The following is a 24733-nucleotide window of genomic DNA, read 5'->3' on the forward strand; positions in this document are numbered from 1 at the left end:
ATACACAAGAAAAACTGAGTGTATGAATGTGCAAAAGTTAGATTGTGAAGAGATTTGAAGGTGATATCTTCAAGAAGATAGTGTGCGAAGATAGAGACAATGTTCAGAGATGTTTTCCATGATATTTGCCACTTGATTTTGTTGTTTAAGGAAAATTTCATGTATTAGGAGATCCTTCTCATATCAATTCTACTATTTTTGATGTTACTAAATAAAAATGAGTCTTTTAACAACATTTTCTATAGCTTTCCCTAAAGTAGTGAGCCTCAATTGAGCAAGTCCTTATTTTGTACCTTGCCTAAGGTTGTGCGCCTTAGTTATACAAGTCCATTAAGTTCTATTGCTCCTTGACAGTGAGCCTAAAACTTTATAATCATTGTGATTCATATCATGAGTTAGATTCTCACCTTCGTTTTTCCCAATTTGGGTTTTCCACATAAAATACGGTGTTCATGTGTTGATGATTAGTAAGTTTTTTAGTAGTGTTTTGTATGGTTGAATGTTGTTTATAATTAAACTATTTTGAAGTTCTAAATTTATTCACCCCCCTCTCAGTCATTCCTTGGGTTCAACAATTAGTATCAAAGAAAGGTTCCTCTTTGGAAATCTTAACTACTTGAGGTAAATTCACAATGGCACATGAACTACATATTAAGGCTCCATTGTTTGATGGCACAAATTTTTCTTACTGTGTTAGTGAACAGATTTGGTCTTTCTTTAAATCGAATTGATTCTAAGCTATGTTACCCCTTTGAAAGACAAAAGTTCAACTAAACAATTGGGTAAATGTGACACACATCACTTCCCTCTGAATTTTAGATAGGTATAGCTCCCTCCATTAGTTATTCAAGGAATAATCTAACTAAATAAACTAATATGGTTTTAATCTGAAAGCACATAAGGCCACCTACTTCACTCTTTGATGAGAGGCCAGTTAATATGTAAAATATTTCATGATAATTTTCTACAAAGTGCTTCACCACGAATATCAGAAGAAATCAAAGCAAAGTTTAATAACACTGATTTCAATACTTCTTAAAAATAATCAAGAGAAACAAAGTCTCTTTTCAACTAAATATCTTTCCAAACAACACAAAAAGAAGTGTCAGATTGATAACAACATCCACCATCATTAAGGTAATCATATTTTGATTAGATTAATATTTGCAAAGAAATACCACTCCATGGATTCAAACTCAAAGATTTTCCACCTCAAAATGCATATGATCTTTATATATGTATTTCATGCAACAAAGACATAACAATACACCCATAAGTTCTTTCCAAGTTTAGATTTTGAAAAACTTGATCACTTCCTTCAGACCAAACTAGAACTTCTAAAAATCTTCGTATATATTCTAACCCTTTCTCTATCTATCTTTATCTAATTTATAGTAGTCTTTCAAAGAACAGAGGAGGTCTCCCTCAAAACTCAACCTCCTCTGAAACAGTTATAAAAACTAATAGAGTATTTAGGGGATAGATGTCCTGAAGTCATTATAAGGTTATCAAAATCATATAAAATAAAAACAAAGCATTAGCATCATGTTATGCCTCTTCTCCATCATCATCCTCTCCTCCACTTTTCTGGGATTCATGGGCGGTTGCAAGCTCCTGAATTATAGACTGACTTAGTTTTTTCATGGTATTGATCTTTGATTTTGCTGATTGTTACCAATGAACGTCATGGACTCAATTCGGGTGATTTTTGTTATATCTTTAGGAGTAAAGTTTCCTTTGGCCTTAACTTTCTCCATGTGCACATTTACTGTGTTTTGTGTGTTCAGCCCACAAAGTCCCAATTGCCAATCATGGTCTGAGTTAACCACTTTATTTTCATTGACCAAGCTACACTGAAGGTCCCGAAGCTCGTAAATAGAGGCTTTGACATAAGAAATCATAGACTTGAATGTAATTACCCACCACGCTATAGTTTTCTTCAATACAAAGAGCTGGCACTCATCAGTTACCAATTTAATTGAATTTTTTGCTAAAAACTTTATGGCTCCGTATTCTTCTATCTTGGTGAGCATGGGTAATACATTCTCCCATTTATGCTCCTTTTCCCATGGCACAATTTGATTTTGAATCTCTGCAGTGAGGTTTTGCATTTCATCGCATAGCTTCCTGGAGTTTGTAATATATTTTTCACCATCTCTTACTACTCCTTCAATCCATTTCTCTATGACCCCTGCGATGCTCTTGGCTCACTGAACTTGATTCATCAGTTTCTTGTTCTTTGGTGAAGTAGGGTCAAAACTTTCTGAAGCATACGATATGGGAAGTGCTCCAAAATAGCCTATGCTATCAATGAATTGAGCTAGAATCTTGATATGTCATTTCAGTTCTCTTTTCTCTTATCCATCTTTTTTTGACCTGGTTAGCATCTTCTTAGCCAACACTTGGAAAAGGTGGTTATCAAAGTCCCTGCTCATTTTTTCGAGATCCACTTTGGTGACCTCAAAATCCTCTGCATTTACTTCCTTATTCTCATCTTTGGGCTTATAAGAAGCAATTTCAGCAACCCACCTCCCGCTCTTTTCATCAGCATCGAATCTAGCAGTTGTTTTGAAATTCTTCTGTTTGGGACCCTTCTCCATGTATTTGACCACCACGTCTTGAATTAAGATGCACACTGGGATGAAGCTCCATTTCTTGCTTATTGAAGTAGTTAACCATTTGGGAGTTGTACTTGAACTAGTTGTTCCTCTGGTTACTTTAGGTGGGGGTGTCATGGCTATAGTGATTGTATGAGAATCCATGGTGTTGACAATGTCACTATCAAGGTCCTCAACCTCAAAAATCTGAGTATCAAGGATCTTGTCTTTTACCTCTGTGTCTTTGACCCGGTCCATTTTCCTCTATGTAGCACTTTGTGACCTTGTATATCGAGGAGCAGGAAAGTTCAAAGCAGGATTAGGCTCGTGCTTCGTGTGAGATGACTTCTTATTTTTACCTGCATGAACAAGCATAGAAGTGGGGTTAGAAAAACGTTTTGGGGAATGTAGAGAAACCACATTATCTCTTGCAGGATCAATCTTGATGCCTAATTTCATTGCTCTTTTCTTATTAACCCAATCTATGGTTCTCTCCAAGATTCTCTTTGTTCTGAGTTGTATATCATCCTCTTCTTCCACCTCCAAATTAATGCAAGACATTTCAGGTTCAGTTTGGTCTAGATACCCAGGTTCAAAAAGCTCAAGATAATCTTCTTCGATCCCACTTATATCAAGTTTCACCTGCAGTGAAAATACCTATTCCAAAACCATCCTCATATTTGCTCTTTTGAACAATTCAAGCTCATCACCACAATCTTCCCAAAAGTCCTCCAAGTGTGGGATTGGAAGGTGCGGCATCAAACCAAGACTCCGTGAGAAATCTTTATTATCAAAGCCCTTCCTTTCATGATAAAGTGGAAAATTGAGATTCTTCAAGTCAGCTCCTATGCTCAACACATCTGACATTGAACTGCAAGATAAAATGCCCAATTGAATAGGAAAGTGATCCTCCCAGTTATCTCTGGGTTGAGATTTCTTAATTACAATAGACAACTACCTACAGATCTCAGCAAGGACAAAACAATCTGAACAAAAACAAGGAAGTCTGAAATGAGGAAACTGAACAAAGTAACTACCATATCTTTTCACTAATTCCTGGGAATCTTCAGACATCCTTTTAGATTTCATGTTCTTCAACTCATAACACAAGTCTCCCAGGAAAGCATTATGTACTCTCCTAAAATCTTGCAATGCATTATATTTTTGCAACATGGGGTAAAAGTTGTATATAGAAATATCCCCTTCAGCAAGTTGCCTAGGTATTCCCATTATTTCTTTGGCACATGCCAAGTAATATATCAAATAAAAGGACATAAATAACATTTTCTTGAACTTCTTCGTCATGCTCAGCTATTCCCTCATGGAGTCGGCAATAAGCTGTGCCCAGTCAAGATACTACTTTCCTTCCAACACTAGTTGCACATAATAGTAAATCCAGTCATCAAAGTTGTAGGCCTGAGCTGAACCTCTAACTTGGTGTAACAATAGCATAACATCATGGATGTGGGGAAGCATGTGATTTTTGTTGGGATATTTAGGTAATAGAGCCACCCCTCTGAGGAACTTTCAACCAATGCTTCAATATATTGTTCTGGTGTCTAGTTTTATCTACGTTGAACTCAGTGACTGATTGGGCGGGAGAGAAATTTGAGAACTTATAATCAGGCAATTTAAAAACAAAAGAAATGACTTCCCTGTTTATCGCGAGGAGGATTTCACCATTATCTCTCTTGATAGTTTTAGAAATAGGATCATATCTCCCAATGCAATCCCTAACTAATTCTAGGCAAGGAATAGCAGGAGGAAAGGTTGTCGCCTCTACAAGGCCACTACTTAGAATTTCTAGACCAAAAGAACCGTCAATTCCTTTAAACACCCTTTCCTTCAAGACCTCTAAATTCTCTCCTTTTAGGTCTGTATCACTAACAATGGATTCTGTGCAAGCAAGACTGAAAATATTTCCGAAAAGGTGCAGAGTGGACTTCATAATTCATAAAGAACAACCCTTATTTCTCCCGGCACATTTTATTATGAGAGAGAAAAACAGCTAAAAGTCACTGGAGAACATAGGAATCAAAACTCACCTTCATAGTTGAAACCAATCAAACGATTACTAGTAGACAAACCTTCTATCAAACACCCCATTGCAATGAAGAACATTTTTCAAAAATTAATCACTTCATACCTTATAGCAAATGAAGTGATAAAAGCTCATTTAGAGCACTAATTTCGGCTGTAAACTCAAATGTGCTGAGCATTGGGATTTGACATCACGCATGTGTATTGGATGCATGGTGGCATTTTTGAGGTAACCGCCAATTCACAATAAAGATTACTTGCCTTTAAAAATCGGCCAGTTGACATCACCCGAGATATGGTTCAATTTTCATCATGCTTAGCAATAAATACGCCATCATGTCTTTTAGTCCATGGGACCCATCTGATTTGAACATGCATGAACAATTTGAACTGACTTCATGAAGGTTCAGGTAGTTCAAAGCGTATGTTGTGCCAAGGAAATTTCACTTTGAAAAGATTAACTTTTGTTAACTATCGCTGGCCTTTTGAACTTTATCGAACATGTTGAACATCACTGAACTGTTTGAACTAGGTTCAAATGGTTCATGGTCTGGAGGAAGAGGATATAAAACATCGTCCACGACCGCAAAATAGAACTACTGCAAAACACTTGAGTGAACGTTAGCTTGAAAACATTTAGACACAACTTAGAACCTGTAAAGCGGAAAAATCGAACCCTAGTTGTTCTCCCCCCCCAACTCCGAGGAGAGAGAAGGGAGGTCACTAGGGTTGATGGTTTTCACTTGGGAGAGACTTTACATTCAAAAGAGGGGTTAAAACCCACAAGATCCAATCCCAGGCAATGCAGGATTGGGTTCTAAATGAGTTTCAAGGGTTAAGACATCAAGGATACCCTCTTTTGTAAAGAAATGTAGATAGAATGATTGAACTAGGAATGCATGCAAAGTAGGAAAGATTCACTTATAAGCAGAGATAGGGATATGGGATGAAGCTACGGACCTGGAATTAGTAGTAAAATGTTGAGATGGTGCTGTTCTACAAATTTGAACGAAAGTTGACGAGACGATGGTGCCCGGTGTGCACACGGTCCTCCGAAAAATCCGCGAAACGAAGGGGGATCTGTTCATCTCTGCACAAGGATTCCACATCTTCAATTACAACTGTGTACCTGCAACCTACACATAGAAAAGAGAGGATGATTGGGGGGCTAGGGATGAGGGGTTTGCCTTTAGGTCAAACCCCAGTTTTGGAATTAACCAAGAAATGAGAATGCTGTAAATGTAAATGTTTGTAATGTAAACAAGTACTGATACCTTGTTGTAAGAATGTTTGTATTCTTACATGCGAAGATGTAATGTATGTAGTATGTTGTATGTTGTATGCGATCTCCTCTTCAATGGTTGAATCCTTGTCTTGAACGCAACACTTAGCCTTGAATGGAGACTTAGAATGCTCAATTGCTTGAAGGAATGCTTGAATGCTTGAATGTTTGAATAACGCTTTCGCGCCTTGCTCACATATGTCCTCCTCCCTTTTTGAGAGAGGAAATGTAGTTTATATACTTGTCAATTAGGACTGATAGAATGACTTTCCAAACCTTAGGCTGACTAGGAAATAATATTTTCCAATTTGTAAACTTAAAGACCCAATGCCCCAAAAGAGACCGGGCCCAAAATAGGGCCAAGGACTCGGGCGCTGGGCGCCATGGTCCTGGGGGACCAGGGCGCTGGGCGCCCTAGTCCTGAAGGACCAGGGCACTGGGTGCCATGGTCCCACCTCCCGGGACAGGAGGGTGCAAGGAGGATCAGGCCAGGGTGCTGAGAAATGCAGTTTTTGGTGTCATGAACAAGTTTTGGGGTCTCCATTCAAGTTCTGTGTTGCATCGCCATCGTGAAGACCCAAATGCAGTCGAAATTGCAAGTGTCACAATTTTAGGATGCTACATTTAGCCCCCACTTTAGCGGGAGTATAAGCGTATGCTCATACTTCCGGTAAAGTACAAGGAAACAACATTGAAAAACTTTCACCACGTCAAGGAGGCAAGATACACCAAGTCCCCAGTGGACTAAGGATCTTACGACTTCGATTGACAAAGTAAAAGGGAAGATCATGAGGGAGAACCATGACTGTCAGTAGTAAGGTTCCCTCACTATGAGTCATGCAAGAAAGATATCAAAATTTTCAAGGCAAAGCTAAATTTGTCAAGAAATTTTCAAGTATCTTGAAAAGATATGAACGGGATGTATGCCCCCTACGTTAAAGCGATCACACACACCTCACCGGGGGTGATTGCTTTAAGGTAGTGATACATATAAGAATGAGAAGGGAAAGGAGCACGTTATCACAAGGATTTAGCCCCCAAGTGTGAGATAAGCCCACGGATAATAGACACAAAACACAAAGCACAAGGTGACTTTGCTTTCCTCGGGGTCAGTATGCTGTATGATAATTCATGTATATCATATGTATGTATGCATAATTGTTCTTCATTCCCCAATCAAGGAAGGTCACCTAGAAGAAGGGAACACGTGTGTCTTTTGAGTCAACATGAGAGAGACCAAAAGAGATCTCAATGCTTTGCATCGTCCTCAAGTAGGCAACACTAAGGACAACAAATAGAAGAATGAGAATAACACATAGAAGAAGTAACAAAAGAGATCAAGAGAGGAGGAGAGAGTCTGCTATGCTAATGAAACTAGTCTATCATGTCATCTACCCCTCGATCTTGTTGATCAATATTTCGGGAAGGTAGGAAACACGCTAGAGGAGGAACATCCAACACAACAGATGGAGCTATCACAAGATCCAAACAAGGGATATGTTCATGTTTCGAGCCACGTTGTTCTTGTCTAGGAGCTAGGATAAGTGCTTTAGAAAATTCGTTAGATAAATGGTTATCAACATCAACATATTCATATTCACTATCAGAATGAACAGGAGTAACATTTTCATCATGAATAACATTTTCATCTATATCATCATCAAGATTTATAAAAATAGGATCTTTGACTCACACAAGATCAAGACCATCATACATCTTATGTTTAGGAGATTTTGGCTCAATTTTCGGCAGAGGAAAAATGGAATAATATTGGCTGAAGGTGTTTTTGGGGATTGCAAAGTTTGAGAAGCAGCTGCCTAAGCTCTAAGACGACGCTTTCGTCGGCGTTCACGTGTAGAATGATTTCGTCTAGTCTTAGTAGGAAGTTGAGGAGAGTGAGGAGGAGGAATGTTCTCATCCTTTTCACTTGGGTGTTTAGGTTGTGGTCTCTTAGGTTGAATAATAGGAGAAGAGGAAGGTCTCTTCTCTCCATAAGAGGAAGGAGGAGGAACTACTCCATATAAGGGAGGAATATTTGGTTTAGGAAGGAGACCAAGTCCATCATGATGAGGAGGTATAGGTCTATTTTTAGGAAATTTATTAGATATAGGCCTAGTCACATCCATAGGAATGGGTTGGGAATCTTCTTGAGGAAAGACATTAGTTTTATCTTTCAAAGGAAGAACTTCCTTCTCAAGAATGATAGGAATGTCAAGTTTGGGTGTTCTAGGTTCACTTAGAGATAGGATCATATCTTTTTTCCACTTTTGATAAGATTTGAAAAGATGATCACTTCGCGGAGGAAGAGATTGGAATTGTTTAGGCCAAAAGTAATCAATAGGAACGCTAGAAGTTCTTTCAGCAGGTTTAAAGAGACTATGATTGACAGTAACAACTTCACCATTATGGGGAAATTTCAAGCACTTGTGAATAGGAGAAGCAATAGCTTTCATGGAAGATAGCCAAGGATAGCCTAGCTTCACACGAAATTGTTCGGATGATGGAATAATAGCAAAGTCCACATCAAGGGATTTGTTATGGACCTCGATAGGTAATGTAATAGAACCAACTGCAGGAGAAGAAAATGCATCAAATAGTTTCACAACCACATTTGTTTCATCATAGATCACTTGATTCAATTGCAAAGTAAAAAGAAATTCTTCAGTAATGACATTAACCATGCAAGAAGGATCAATAAGCACTCCACGGCAAGGTGTATTCTTGACTTTTGCAACTATATATAAAGGACCATCAGGTGCCCTGATAGTTTCACTGGAATCAAATGTGATGGAAGGTTCTTTAGGGATTTTCTGCTGCTCCACAAAGTTAATCACATTAGGAATCATAGACACAAGATCATCAGGTGAGACAGAGGAATCCGTAGTATCAATTGTATTAGAGGTATGAGAAGGCAATGGATCAGTAAAAATCTGAAGATTTTGGTTAGGAGGAGCTATAGATGTGTTGCCTTTATCATTCACACCAGAAACAGAGATAGTATTATTATCAATCAAATCTTGAATTTTACCCTTTAAAGCAAAACATTTTTTAGTATCATGCCCAGGATGACGATGAAATTGACAAAAAGATTTGTTATCAAAATAGGGTGAATTAATCTTTGTAGGATCTATTTGCCTTATAGGAGGAAGAGTAAGCACATTTTGTTCGAATAACTTATTCATAATACTATGCAATGATTCATTCAAAGGAGTAAACTTTCTTTCTTTCTTGAAAAACTTAGAAATAGGAGGCACACCTGATGCTGCATTCACATTGTTGTTGATGATGTTTTCATTGAATTTAATGGACTCTCTGTTCGGTTTAAACTTCCCAAATGGTTGTTGACTACTATCACCCTTATCACTCGGAGCCATAGGATTTGCTTGTTCCATTTGACTCACAGTCAGTTGATAATTGTGAAGAGTTGCGCACAACTATTGGAAAGAAGTAAACTCAGAAAACAGAAGTTTTTCTCTAATATCTTTTTGTAAATTAGATATAAAGATTCTTTGAATATCATTGTCAGGCACTGGAAAGGAAATTTGAGCATACAAATGCTTATATCTACCAATGAAATCAGTCACTTTTTCTTTAACACCTTGTTTACAATGCATTAAATCAATCAAAGTAACTTTAGGACTTATATTGTTTTGAAATTGTTGAATAAAAGCATTTGCAAGTTGTTCGAAAGAAGTAATAGAATAAGAAGGCAACGAGCAATACCATTGTAGGGCTTTATCTCTTAATGTTCTAGTAAACAGTTTTGCAAGCAACCTTTGGTCATAAGCAAAATCGGTACATATTGTTTGAAAGGTCTTAACATGTGTTAGAGGATCACCCTTACCATTATAAAGCTCCAAATGTGGAATTTCAACATGTTTAGGGGGAATAGCTCGAACAATGTCAAAAGAAAGTGGGCTCGCAACATCAAATGTGGCCACACTAAACTTAGATTGATTCATAGAGGCAATTTGTTGCTGTAAAGAAGAGACAGTTTGTGCAAGATTGTTAATGGTCGCTTCAGTCAAAGAGTTCATATTAGACGTGTTAGATTGTGATGGAGGTGTTATGTTATTGAAAGAAGGTAGAGAGTAAGGTGGTGGGACACTATGATAGTTAGTCATAGGAAATGATTGGAAAGGAGGAACACTACAAGGAGGAATGGAATGGTTAAATGAATTGCCCCCTTGCGTCGTGTTTATTTGTGGAGATATAATAGGAACACTTATTGAAGGAAGAGGGTTAATTGAAGAAGAGGGATTGCCCCCATGACCGGTGATCATAGGTGGAATGTCTTGTGTTGAAGTAGTCATTATGTTTGATGTAAAAGTAGGTATACTAGCAATAGGAGTTGTCAAAGGAATAGAATGATTAACTTGAGTAGGAGGTTGTGTATAACCTAAAGTTTCGGCACAACTCTTCATAGGCATCACATTCGAATCCACAATGTGTGCAATACCACACAAAATATCAATTCCATTCTTATCACTTTGAACCATACGTTTTAGACCCTCAATTAAGGAAAGAGCTTGACTATCGGGGTATTCTTGAGACATCCATTGTCAAAAATCATCAAATTGGTTATCCAATTTTGAAAGTTGTTCTACAGAAACCTCATGGAGAGCTTTTTCATCATTAAGAGGATTAGAGGAATTACCCATGTCCTCGTTAAAAAGGCCATTCAAATTAGCTTCCATCTCCTCGGTAATTACACCTTGGAAAGACTTAATTCTAAGGCTTCTTCTAACAGGAATAGTGTAAGTAGGACTTATTGTTGTAAAACTCATGCACTAAAGAGAGAGAGAAGATTTTGAATTTTAGAGGTAGCAAATTTCAATAAAATCAGCCAATCTCCTAGATTTAAGCTATAAAATGCAATCAGGACAATCTCCCGAAATTTCAAAAAAATGTCCGGGACCGTGGCGAACGGAGTGCACACCGTCCTGGCAACTTTTTTTGAAATTTTCAGGGATGAAATTTATGATGATTTTAAAGCTAATCTGAAAAAATTGAGTGATTTTACGATCTGTAGATAGGCCAAATTAAAGTTGTAATCTCAAAATTGAACCCTACCAAGATTGTTGAAAAATGTAAAATTTGAATTTTGAAAAAGAGGGGGAAACTGAAATTTTGAATTTTATGATTTTAGAGGGAATACTAAAAGCAATGCAAGCTTTGAAATTTAAAAGTTGACTTGATTTCATGCAAAATTCAAATTTGAAAGTGGAAATCAAGGTTGTTGCAATTAAACACTTAATTTCAAAAGTCACAAATTGCAAAAAATTTGAATAAGGTACTGAAATTTCGAATGAATGCCAACACACTTTTCAGATTTAGGACTGTAAGAAACACAATTTTGATAGGAATTTCAATTTCAATAATTTTTGAATGATTAGAAGCCTTAATCCAAGCAATCGCTAGACCAACTTTGACTTTAATTTTGAAAGTGTTAAAATTGATAAAATCTGCCAAAATTCTGGATTTTAGCAGAAAAATAAGTAAGATCTCGCTCCTGAAATTTCAGAAAAAATGTTGGGGACGATGGCGCTCAGGGTGCACACAGTCCTCGCAACTTTTTTCCAAATTTTCAGGGATGAAAGATATTGTGATTTTATTGTGGAATCCAAAGTTACAGCCGATTTGGAGGTGTTTTGATCAGTCAAATTATCAGTCAAAGGTTGAATCAAGAAGGTTTTAAAAATTAGGGTTTTGACATTTAACCACTTAATTTTCAGAATTAAAGCACAAATATGAATTGACAATTTACAATAGAAGGGTAGATCTGAAACAAGCATTAACAATTAAACATTTCACAAGCTCAATTACTAAAAAGAAAATTTTAGGGTTTTTATGCAATTAGCCTCTAAAATTTGCAAACGATCAAACATGGAAATGTAATTAAGGAAGCAAATTTTTCAGATCTAACCATGAATAATCAGAATTAGGATGTTCACATCAGGTTCACCAAAATGTAAAGCGGAAAAATCGAACCCTAGTTGTTCTCCCCCCCAACTTCGAGGAGAGAGAAGGGAGGTCACTAGGGTTGATGGTTTTCACTTGGGAGAGACTTTACATTCAAAAGAGGGGTTGAAACCCACAAGATCCAATCCCAGGAAATGCAGGATTGGGTTCTAAATGAGTTTCAAGGGTTAAGACATCAAGGATACCCTCTTTTGTAAAGAAATGTAGATAGAATGATTGAACTAGGAATGCATTCAAAGTAGGAAAGATTCGCTTATAAGCAGAGATAGGGATATGGGATGAAGCTGCGGACCTGGAATTAGCAGTAAAATGTTGAGATGGTGCTGTTCTGCAAATTTGAATGAAAGTTGACGGGACGATGGTGCCCGGCGTGCACACGATCCTCCGAAAAATCCGCGAAACGAAGGGGGATCTGTTCGTCTCTGCACAAGGATTCCAGATCTTCAATTATAGTCGCGTACCTGCAACCTACACACAGAAAAGAGAGGATGATTGGGGGGTTAGGGATGAGGGGTTTGCCTTTAGGTCAAACCCCGGTTTTGGAATTAACCAAGAAATGAGAATGTTGTAAATGTAAATGTTTGTAATGTAAACAAGTACTGATACCTTGTTGTAAAAATGTTTGTATTCTTACATGCGAAGGTGTAATGTATGTAGTATGTTGTATGTTGTATGTGATCTCCTCTTCAATGGTTGAATCCTTGTCTTGAATGCAACACTTAGCCTTGAATGGAGACTTAGAATGCTCAATTGCTTGAAGGAATGCTTGAATGCTTGAATGTTTGAATAACGCTTTCGCGCCTTGCTCACATATGTCCTCCTCCCTTTTTGAGAGAGGAAATGTAGTTTATATACTTGTCAATTAGGGCTGATAGACTGATTTTCCCGACCTTAGCCCGACCAGGAAATAATATTTTCCAATTTGTAAACTTAAAGACCCGATGCCCCAAAAGAGACCGGGCCCAAAATAGGGCCAGGGACCCGGGCGCTGGGCGCCATGGTCCTGGGGGACCAGGGTGCTGGGCGCCCTAGTCCTGAAGGACCAGGGCGCTAGGCGCCATGGTCCCACCTCCCAGGACAGTAGGGTGCAAGGAGGATCAGGCTAGGGTGCTGAGAAATGCAGTTTTTGGTGTCATGAACAAGTTTCGGGGTCTCCATTCCGGTTCCATGTTGCATCGCCATCGTGAAGACCCAAATGCAGTCGAAATTGTAAGTGTCGCAATTTTAGGACGCTACAGAACCTATAGTACCTAAATGAACATTATGAAATCTTTTCAAAATGGTTCAAGGAGTTCAGGATGTTCAAACAGACCTTTGAAACTTGGCGCCACGGATTAAGAGACAATTTACAAGTGGATTAAGGGTTGAACCAAGGAATTTTCAACAAGATAAACACCTGAATAAAATTTTTATAAGGCCACTTACTCTTGTTATGAGGGACGATTGACAAGGTAACATATTGGAAGGATAGGATGGAATCTTATTTGGAGATTTTCCAAAATGGAATTTGGGACATTGTCAAGTCTAGTTATAAACCTGCACATAATGGACCTCAGACTTTAGCTGAAGTTAAGAATCATGAGACAAATTCTTGAGTGGTGCAATATTTGAAAAAGTTAAGGGATTGAAATAAGCTAAAGAGATTTGGAACATACTATGTCAATCTTATGAAGGAGATCCAAAGACAAAGAAAGCTAGGTGGGTGAATCTGAAACAAAAGTATGAGCATCTAAGAGTTGAAGATGAAGGTGTTGAGAACTACATACACAAGGTGAACGATCTTGCAGATGATATTAGAGCTATTGTTGGATATATTGAAGGAGTTGTTATAAGGAAGATTTTGCTAACTCTGCCCATATCCTACAAACCTAAGAAGTGGTCTATAAAATAAGTTCATGATAGGGATAAGTATTAAATTGACCTACTTATTGGAACACTATCTGCATTTGAGATTTTAGAGATAAAAAGAAGCTGCATTTAATGTTTCAAGGCTAGCAGAAGGTGAACCAAAAAAAAATCAGAATTTGGAAGAGATTGAAGAAAACTTCGTAAGAATATTGAACAAAGGTACTAGAAAATACAAAGGTAAGATACCATTGAAATTATTTAATTGTGGTAGAATTGGTCATTATGATTCGAAATATATATATAAAGAGGATTACAAGAAATCTGATGATAATGAGAAGAAGAGTAGGTTTAGAAAATATGACTTCATGAAAAAGACATGATAGAGGAAAGAAAGGAGTATGTTCTATGGAGACACATTTGTTGGAGGATGAAGATGGTGAAGACTCAAATGAAGAATCCTCATTTTTGGCTATAGAGGAGAAGAATAAGGATATATTTGGAATACCAAAGGGAAAGAGTAATGATGAGAAGACTACACTTCATGCTAAGGTGGAACCAAAAGTATGGATAATTGATTCTGGAAGTACAAATTAGGTGACAAATACAAGTTCATTAATATTAAGAAGTATGATGGTGTATCAATGAAATTTGTAGGAGAAGGAGGTTGTGCCTATTTGTGGAATAAAAAGTATCTTGATTGATGGTAAGCATAAGACTAATGATGTTTATTATGTTGAATGTTTGAGACATATCTTATTGAGTGTTAGTCATACATGCAATAGAGGTTATGAAGTTGTGTTAAACAATGCCAGATGTATAATCAAAAAAGGAAAAACTAGAAAGTTGGTTGTAGAAGGTGTTAGGACACGTTTACTACATAAAGAACATAAGTGGAAACAAATTTTTTTTGACTTAGAGAAATGAATGTTGGTTATGGCATAGAAGGATGGGATATGTCAACTTTGATAACATGATAAATATTTTCAATACTAAATCTATGAGAGTTTTGCCAAGGATTGTCAAGCCTATTGATACTTTGTGTAGGGAATGTTAACTCGAAAAACAAACAAAGAGGAGTTTAAAGAACAAGGAGTATTCACCACTATCATGAGGAGGGTTTCACCATTATCTCTCTTGATAGTTTCAGAAATAGGATCATATCTTGCAATGCACTCCCTAACTAATTCTGGGCAAGGAATAGCAGGAGGAAAGGTTGCCGCCTCTACAAGGGCACTACTTAGAATTTCTAAACCAAAAGAACTGTCAATTCCTTTAAACACCCTTTCCTTCAAGACCTCTAAATTATCCCCTTTCAGGTCTGTATCACTAACAATGGGTTCTATGCAAGAAAGACTAAAAATATTTTCGAAAAGGTGCAGAGTGGACTTCATAATTCATAAAGAACAACCCTTATTTCTCCCAGCAAATTTTATTATGAGAGAGAAAAATAGCTAAACAGCACTAGAGAACATAGGAATCAAAACTCACCTTCATAGTTGAAACCAATCGAACGATGACCAACAGACAAACCTTCTATCAAACACCTCGCAGCAATGAAGAACAAGTTTCAAAAATTAATCACTTCATACCTTATAGCGAATGAAGTGATAAAAGCTCATTTAGTGTATTAATTTCGGCCGTCAACTCAAATGTGCTGAGCGTTGGGATTTGACATCACACATGTGTATTGAATGCATGGCAGCATTTTTGGGGTAACTGCCAATTCCCAATAATGATTACTTGCCTTCAAAAATCAGCCAGTTGACGTCACTCGAGATATGGTTCAATTTTCATCATACTTAGCAATAAATGTGTCATCATGTCTTTTAGTCCATGGGACCCACCTGATTTGAACATGCATGAACAATTTGAACTAACTTCACAAAGGTTCAAGCAGTTCAAAGAGCACTCTAGGCCAAGGAAATTTCACTTTGAAAAGATTAACTTTTGTTAACTATCGCTGGCCTTTTGAATTTTATCGAACATGTTGAACATCATTGAACTGTTTGAACTAGGTTCGAATGGTTCACGGTCTGGAGGAAGAGGATATGAAACATCGTCCGCGACCGTGAAATAGAACTGCTGCAAAACACTTGAGTGAACGTTAGCCTAAAAACATTTAGACACAACTTAGAACCTATAGTACCTAAATGAACATTATGAACTCTTTTCAAAACGGTTCAAGGGGTTCATGATGTTCAAACAGACCTTTGAAACTTGGTGCCATGGATTAAGAGACAATTTACAAGTGGATTAAGGGTTGAACCAAGGAATTTTCAACAAGATAAAGACCCGAATAAAATTTTTGTAAGGCGACTTACTCTTGTTATGAGGGACGATTGACAAGGTAAAATACTGGAAGGATAGGATAGAATCTTATTTGGAGATTTTCCAAAATGGAATTTGGGACATTGTCAAGTCCAGTTATAAACCTACACAGAATGGACCTCAGACTTTAGCTAAAGTTAAGAATCATGAGACAAATGCTTGAGTGATGCAATTTTTGAAAAAGTTAAGGGATTGAAATAAACTAAAGAGATTTGGAACATACTATGTCAATGCTATGAAGGAGATCCAAAGACAAAGCAAGCTAGGTGGGTGAATCTGAAACAAAAGTATGGGCATCTAAGAGTTGAAGATGAAGGTGTTGAGAACTACATACACAAGGTGAACGATCTTGCAGATGATATTAGAGCTATTGTTGGATATATTGAAGAAGGAGATGTTATAAGGAAGATTTTGTTCTCTGCCCATATCCTACAAACCTAAGAACTGCTCTATAAAATAAGTTCATGATAGGGATAAGTATTAAATTGACCTACTTATTGGAGCACTATTTGCATTTGAGATTTCAAAGATAAAAAAGAAGCCACATTTAATGTTTCAAGGCTAGCAGAAGGTGAACTGAAAAAAATGAGAATCTGGAAGAGATTGAAGAAAACTTCGTAAGAATACTGAACATAGGTACTAGAAAATACAAGGGTAAGATACCATTGAAATAATCTAATTGTGGTAGAATTGGTCATTATGATTCGAAATATATATATAAAGAGGATTACAAGAAATCTGATGATGATGAGAATAAGAGTAGGTTTAGAAAATATGACTTCAAGAAAAAGACATGATAGAGGAAAGAAATGAGTATGTTCTATGGAGACACATTTGTTGAAGGATGAAGATGGTGAAGACTCAAATGAAGAATCCTCATTTTTGGCTATAGAGGAGAAGAATAAGGATATATTTGGAATACCCAAAGGGAAAGAGTAATGATGAGAAGACTGCACTTCATGCTAAGTTAGAACCAAAAGTATGGATCATTGATTCTGGAAGTACAAATTAGGTGACAAATATAAGTTCATTAATATTAAGAAGTATGATGGTGTATCAACGAAATTTTTAGGAGAGGAGGTTGCACCTATTTGTGGAATAAAAAGTATCTTGATTGATGGTAAGCATAAGAATAATGATGTTTATTATGTTTTACGGTTTGAGACATAGCTTATTGAGTGTTAGTCATATGTGCAATAGAGGTTATGAAGTTGTGTTAAACAATGCCAGATGTATAATCAAAAAAGGAAAAACTAGAAAGTTGGTTGTAGAAGGTGTTAGGAAACATTTACTACATAAAGGACATAAGTGGAAACAATTTTTTTCTGACTTAGAGAAATGAATGTTGGTTATGGTATAGAAGCATGGGACATGTCAACTTTCATAATATGATAAATATTTTCAATACTAAAGCTATGAGAGTTTTGCCAAGGATTGTCAAGCCTATCGATACTTTGTGTAGGGAATGTTAACTCAAAAAACAAACAAAGAGGAGTTTCAAGAACAAGGAGTATTCTACTTCCAAACTCTTGGAGTTGGTTCATACAGACCTTTGTGGTCTGATAAGGACAAGAGGACTCAATGGATAAAGGCATTTTATGTTGCTCATTGATGATTATTCTAGTATGACATGGGTTACAATCTTGGAAGAAAATTTTGAATCTTTTGAAAGGTTTAAGGTGTTCAAGTCAATGGTTGAAAATCAAGTAAATGCTAAAATCAAGTGTTTCCAGGTATTGTTGACTCATCCATTGCTGACGATTTTCAAATTCATTGTCAATCTTCTCCAATTGGTCAATGGAAACCCTTGTTAGTGATTCACACTCATCATCAGAATTATGTAAAGAATGAGGATAAATGAAATCATTTGTTGGAGTAGAGGAACCACCAACATTCTCATGAAACAAAGTATCCAAATAAGGCTCCATATACTTGGTAATTAAACCTTGGGAAGACTTAATTCTATAGCTTCTTCTCACAAGAATATTATAGGTAGGACCAATAATGGTAAAACTCATGCACAAAGGAGGGAAATTTGAATATGAAAATTTAAATTTGTAATTAAACAATGAGAAATTTTGTAAAAATTATTCATTAACCAATTAATTAAGCAATTTGATTTTTGAATTTGAATTTTAAATGCTTCTAGATCATAGCATAAGCTATTATGCGGAGGCCAACGCCACCTACATAGGGATACACATGGCGACCAAGGAGGGCTTTAGATGGGTCTATTTGGAAAGTGTCTCTCTTAACATTGTGAAATGCATCAAGGGTAGTATGGAGCCAAACTGGACTATTTCGAATTTGTTCAAGGATTACCTTAAAATGATTGCTGGCCTGGAGGAGTTCAAGATTTTGCACATTTTTTGGGAAGGAAATAAATTGGCCAATCATGCTCCCAACTTGGTTGTTGATAACGTGGCGGTTAAATGGTGGAGCGAAAGAGAAACCTTCCCGAAAACTCTATGCGACCTCGCAAGAAATGATGCGGATATCTTCGGCCTTACAAATGAATTTAATGGTGGAATATTATGATGGGATGGGATCCATTTGGATGGTAATTCAAATTATAACCACTTTGAGAAACTCTAAAAACTTCAGCTCACCCTATTTCTAGTTTTTCTTTTTCCTGGTTTTGCATTTGGAGTGTAGTTGTCTGGATTGCCTGAGTAACATAATGGATCGTGACAAGAATAGGCATGAACCCACAACCTATGATAAGTGACATAAGAATAAGGAGGTCTGGGAGGCAATATTTGGTGGTGGGATCGTCCCCTATCTGGAGAGACTTCATGGCAACTCTTCCCTGGTTACTAAAAGCTTTGTCAAAGGATGGAACAAGGGTATGTTAGTCATTTATGTCGCAGAATTTTGTGTTGATGAAACCATGGTTGCCATTGTTACTGGACTTGCTATGGAGGGCAAGAAATTTTATAGAGAGAGGAAATTAGGTGACGAGGCCATTGCTTCTTTTTTGACAAGGAAAAGGAACAGCAAAGGGTTACTAAAATGGCGGACGATGGCTACAATAGGAAAGAACTGACTTCACTCTAGGTGGACATGACAGAATTCATCACGAGGTACATGGTAGATTTGGTAGTATTTTCTTGCATCATTTTATAATCTTAAACCATTTTAGGCATGCTAAAATTATTTCCATCCCCTTCTACTTGGTTTTGTCCATGGAAAATAATTTAGCAAAACATGCTGAGAACCTGGATAATCTAGTCCTTCATGAGGGTCTTATCATGTTAATCATGGAGTATTCCAAATCTCATGAAGTGAAACCCTCACCCATGGATAAAACCCATATTTCTTCCTCTAACCCTAAAGTGTAGTTTATTTATGACACAAAGATGGAAGAGGATGACATTGGCACTGCCATGGATTGGTGTGATATCAAGGATTCAGAGGACCCTGAGTATAGATCGAAGAAATAAGGGGAGGCTATGGTGACCCTGGGAACTAACAGTAGCAGAAAAACCAATCCTACAAGGTGAGTGGCAAGCAAATTTAAATCAAGCAGCAGGAAAATGCAAGACCTGGAGACCCCCATCGAGAAGAAAACGAAATTGACCAAGTCAAGTGGGTCCAAAGACAAGGACTACGAGATTAGGTTAGACATCCCCATCAAAGTGGATAACGAGAAATAGGGGACAATGAATAAGGATAATGAAGGTGATAAAAAGGGGGAGAAGGTGCTGGAAGACCTAATTTTGGAGGTCACTAGGGGCCAAAAGAATTACTGGAAGTGGGTGGATAAGGAATTTGGAACCCTGAAAGATGGGATTAATTGAATTATTGATACTTTCACGGAGTCCCTTGGGCCTAGTAAAACTGAGAAGATCATGAGCATGATTCAGAAGATATCTCAGGATGTTGAAATTATGAAGATTTTCCACGAGTGCATAATTGATAAGGTGGAAGAGAATGTGAATGACATCAAAGACAACCTAAATAATCTGGTGGAAATTAGTAGGGAGGCGATGAGTAATAGTGCTGAAGGTTTGGAGAAAATCAATGCCATGATGGCCGACTATAGAACCAGACCCATAGCCAACGATCCGCCCTTGGGGGGAAAATAGAAAAAGAATGCTTTAGAGGGTGGCTAGAGAGTTTTTGGAGGGAAGACTAGTTTGGGTCCCTATACTAGGACCAGGAGCCAGAGCTAGGACAAGGGTACCTCCAGATTCATCATGGAGGATCTAGACAAAATAAAAAAGAAGATTAAATTCAGAAGAATACTAAATTGGTTCACTCTCTCAACTGAGTGCCTTTTCCTATCTTTTTTGGATACTTTTCATTTTTTTTTATTTTTTTTTATGTTGGGTCTTTGTGGGGTTTATCCCTTGTTTCGCTTATGATTAATGTCTTTTTGGTTGCTAGCCTTGGTCTATAAAACTTTGGGTTTCAGGTCCCTATAAAACCTTTTTATCTTTATACAAAACATATAAATCAGATCTAAAAGTTAATTTAATTTTTTTTCAACCCACAAGTAAATTTAAGAATCATAAATTAGAGTTTTTTTAAATCCAACCACTAAATTTATGCCATTCAATTGAAAATTAGATCTATGAGTGCAAAATTGAATTTTTAAATTGCATGAAAAATCAAATCTGAAGTAATAAATCCAAATTAGGTAACTTACAACCCACAAGTAAATTTTAGAATTATAAATTAGAGTTTTTGTAAATTCAACCACTAAATTTATGTCATTCAATTGAAAATTAGATCTATGAGTGCAAAATTGAATTTTTAAATTGCATGAAAAATCAAATCTGAAGTAATAAATCCAAATTAGGTAACTTACAAGCTCAATTTTAGATTTAAAAATAAACGTTTTTTTATGAAATGAGCTCTAATTTTTTTTAAATTCAATTGGAAATTAAACTTGTGACTGTAAATTTGAATTTGGAATGCACCAACAATCAGATATGAGAACATAAATTAGAAACTAAGGTGTACAACATTAAGTTCACCAAAATGCGATGTGATAAAAAATTAGGGTTTGCATCATAGAAGGAAGAAACCACACACATTAAAGAGGGGTGCAAACCCAATAGATCTAGCCACAAATCAGTAAATATAGGGCTAAGAATTCTTACTGGATTTGCTTGAGGAAAAGTTGGTTTTCTCCCTTTTTGAATTGAATTGCTGAAATTAGGGTAAATATGTTGGAATTGAAGTAGAAATGCATAATTAGTGAGCTATAGTCATTGAATCGAGATACAAACCTAGATCTAAGTAATGTAATCTAGTGTTCAAATCTATACCTAGAAGGAGCTCATGATTTTTCAAGCTTGGGATGAGGCTCGCCCTGGTCCTCCACACTTTTCACACTCCAATGGGGGATCGGTTTATCATTGAATAAAGCCAATTCTAAAGATAGCAACTCTGTACCTATTCTTGCACACAGTAGAGAAGGGAAATAGGTTGTTAATAGGGGTTTGCCTTAGGTCAAATCCTATTTTTGGAATTAACCATGAAATAGAAATGAACTTGAATTGAATTGCTATAATGGAAGTGTTCTCCTTTTGAAGGAGATGTTGAATAATGACTGAAACACCAATGGATTTCCTTTTAATGGAGTTTTGTTTGTCTCCACAAGGAATTAGAGTTTCATGAAGCCTTCAATAACATAAAACATAAATGTCAATGCCAATGCTTGAATCTTGACCTTATCTCTACTCCAATGCTAGAAAGAAGATTAATATCTTGCTCACTTGAACTTGAATGCATGATTTCTTGATTTCGGATTGAATTTCATGTGTGTCTAAAAAATGAGCAGGGTAGACCTCCCTTTATACAATTTGCTTGTCGAAAAACAACTTAGTTTTTTAACATGAGCCAACACGGGATCTAGGTCCCTTTTGAAATGTTGTGACCATTAAGGGGCCTCAAAATAGGTCCCAATTAGGAGAAACAAGGTACTACCACCCTTGTCTTGACTAATCAAGCACTAGGAAATGAGGGGAAATGAAGTGCAACATGAAAATTATGATAAGTTTGCATAGTGTGAGCAGAATCAGGGGTCCAATCTAGCCTCGTGACATGAATGCCAAGGTGAGGGCCCAAATTAGGACAAAATTGTAGGGGAGTAAAATATAGGATGTTACAAGATGGTAGAAGAGAATGATTAATTTTTTTAAAACATCCCATATTTTCTTTGACATTATTAATAATAGAATGGCTAAAGAGTCTCAGCTATTCTTCCTATCCCTGAATATTCTATTATTTCTTTCTTTCCAAAGGCTCCACCCAATCTGAAAGAAGGCTTACAACCAAAGTTCCCTAATAAGGGGATGAGACGACAAAGGTGACCAACCAGAATTGTCTTCCTTCAAATCCCCATTCCAAAACCAATCAACCAAAAACAAGCTAGAAATTCTTTGTCTAGTACTCCAAGAGACTAGGTAGTGAAACAAAATATGGTTTATACTCTCTTCTTCCTATTCACATAAAACACAACTTTTCACTAACTAAAAACCACACCTTTTGAGGTTGTTAATAGTAAGGATTTTACCATGGCACAACGTCCAAATTGTAGACCAATAAAAGAGAGAGGAGGGGGACAAAGCAACCAACTCAAATCTAGAACAAACAAAGTATTTGTCATCTTTGGAGGAATCCCAAATCAATCTATCTTCAACATCTAAACTAAAGAATCTGATATTATATAGGATCCTGAGAAGCTCCACACTACCCATCCTCAATTGAAGATCAAAGTCCAAGGGTTTTATTTTCCACTTTAGAGGAGAAGAATAAGGAACCTAGTAGTCACTAACACAACATCTATACCTCACCATTAAGGCTCTTTCAATAGCTGAACAAATAGGGTGAAACTCCAAGGGCACATGAGACACCCAAGGATCTTTCAAGAATCTTACCCTTTTACCATTACCAACCTGCTACTAAATACGCTTAATAAGTAGCTCTTTAGTTTTTAGAAGGTTATTCCAAACATGGGAACCTCTAGGAAGGACATTAAAGGTAAAAAAAATATAATTATCCCTTCCATGGAGGTACTTATTCTTCATAATGACTGACCAACTGTTAGCATTCTCCAAAATAAATCTCCATCCAACCTTTGTCATAAGGGCAAGATTTAGGGAGTGAGAGTCCCTAATGTTAAGTTCACCAGATTTCTTATTGTAATAGACTTTCTCCCAATCAAGAAGAGACATTTTTTTTTCTACTCCACCTTAGACTAGAGGAAACATCTTTGAATTTTATAAATCTTCTTGGCCCAAGACATCAAGATATGAAAAATAGATAGGAGATAAACTAAGGTACTTTGCAGAGAACCTTTAAGTAACTTGAGTTTTCCAACATTAATAAATAGAGCACCTTTCCTAGCTTGTTAAGTTTAATCTCTTTTATTAATTTAAATGATCTTGAAATTGCTAAAAAATCCAATAATGAAAATCTCTCAATTTATTAAAAAATGATGTCACGCGACATAACTTAAATAGTAGCAAGGGGTTTATGTGATGGGGGTGAATGGATAACAAAAGAAGTTAAATTTAAATTTGATGGTAATTTATAATTTAAATCTTCTATAATACAAAATTTGAACTCCAATCCAAAACCTATGTTTCATAGTTATGATTGCAACTCTAGAGGTTGACCGATTTTTTATTGAAAAGTGTTTATAAGGGCTACATCCAAAATTTGCATTTTATAATTAATAATGTACTAAGGAATAATTGAGGTAATTGATAAAGTCTACATAAATTTATATCTTTTTTCTTTGTTTGATTAAAATGTAATTAGTGACTTGTGTAATTCTAGAAGGGTGTCTATTATCTTTTTGGGATAAAAGTAAACAGGTGGTTGTTCGGGTGATGTATTGTGCTATATATTTTATTGAAAAAATCTAATGGTCCTAAAAACCATAGAGGATAAGATGTAAGGTTTCTAGGAAAAAGTGTAAGATTATTTCAATCTTCAATGTAGGAACTGAAACCTATGGACTGCATAACTTTTAAAAAATATCTACACTCATCCAAAGAAAATGATGCATCTCTAGTTGGGATGGAAAGTTGTTGAAGCTATAATACTATTTAATTAAAAATAAATCAATTGATAGTGTATGAGAATAAGAGAATTGGATTTGTTAGACTCAAAGTATGTGATGTTAACCAATTAAAATGTTCACTAAGAAGGTGGGTTTGGTGATATTTTAAAGAAATAGAATAAAGCATTTAAACTATTCCTATAAGCCAAGAAAAAACTATAATTTTATTAATTTAAAATCATTAGATTTAGAGAAAACCATTTCTCATGATAAGCCATTATTTTATCAATCTAGAATCATGGTCATGCATTCTTATCATAGTCTTATGTATGGATAATATGTTGTTAATTGGGAATGGTAAAAGAATGATTCTAGACTTGAAGTCTCAGGTAGCAACACATTTTGAGATGAAAGATCTAGGTGTAGTGATATATATTGTTGGGATTGAGATTATTATAGATAAAGCTAAACAAATCTTTGGATGAGCTAAAGTATGTTAATTATATGTTGGAGAGATTCAACATGACAACTTGCATGCAGTTGGGTGTTCCATTGTTACACGGGACAAAGATTTTTTTGGAGGATTTTCCAAAATATCCTACTAAGATGGAGGACATGTCTAAAGTACCTTATGTA

This window comes from Cryptomeria japonica, chromosome 9 (genome assembly GCF_030272615.1).
Source record: "Cryptomeria japonica chromosome 9, Sugi_1.0, whole genome shotgun sequence".
Taxonomy (NCBI): Eukaryota; Viridiplantae; Streptophyta; class Pinopsida; order Cupressales; family Cupressaceae; genus Cryptomeria; species Cryptomeria japonica.